Source organism: Volvox carteri (genome assembly GCF_000143455.1).
Source record: "Volvox carteri f. nagariensis unplaced genomic scaffold VOLCAscaffold_10, whole genome shotgun sequence".
Taxonomy (NCBI): domain Eukaryota; kingdom Viridiplantae; phylum Chlorophyta; class Chlorophyceae; order Chlamydomonadales; family Volvocaceae; genus Volvox; species Volvox carteri.
In genome coordinates, this window is record NW_003307553.1 from 632,727 (window position 1) to 633,441 (window position 715).

The 715-nt window shown below is 74.8% G+C and overlaps 1 protein-coding gene across 1 annotated transcript in view; it reads right to left on the reverse strand.

Moving 5' to 3' along the window:
- VOLCADRAFT_58297 (uncharacterized protein) overlaps nt 1-715 on the reverse strand; it is a gene marked incomplete at both ends in the record, with an annotated part of 7,090 nt that overhangs the window by 1,142 nt on the left and 5,233 nt on the right. The gene's annotated exons all lie outside the window — the stretch shown is intronic.

Sequence of the window (715 nt, forward strand, 5' to 3'; positions counted from 1 at the left end):
CGGCCCCCCACCCCAACGCCGTCCTCCCCTGCGGCCCCCTAGCCTAACGCCGTCCTCCCCTGCGGCCCCCTACCCCAACGCTGTCCTCCCCTGCGGCCCCCCTAGCCCAACGCCGTCCTCCCCTGCGGCCCCCTAGCCCAACGCCGTCCTCCCCTGCGGCCCCCAAGCCTAACGCCGTCCTCCCCTGCGGCCCCGCCTAGCCTAATGCCGTCCTCCCCTGCGGCCCCCTAGCCTAACGCCGTCCTCCCCTGCGGCCCCCTAGCTTAACGCCGTCCTCCCCTGCGGCCCCCTAGCCCTACGCCGTCCTCCCCTGCGGCCCCCCTAGCCCATCACCGTCCTCCCCTGCGGCCCTCTAGCCCAAGGCCCACCTCCCCTGCGGCCCCCTAGCCCAACGCCGTCCTCCCCTGCGGCCCCCTAGCCTAACGCCGTCCTCCCCCTGCGGCCCCCTAGCCTAACGCCGTCCTCCCCTGCGGCCCCCCAGCCCAACGCCGTCCTCCCCTGCGGCCCCCTAGCCAAACGCCGTCCTCCCCCTGCGGCCCCCTAGCCTAACGCCGTCCTCCCCCTGCGGCCCCCTAGCCTAACGCCGTCCTCCCCTGCGGCCCCCCAGCCCAACGCTGTTCTCCCCCGCGCCCCCCTTTCCCAACGCCGCCCTGCCCTGCCCCCCCCTAGCCAAAAACACCCCGCCCTGTGCATCTGTCTGCGCTCCCTCTGCCAT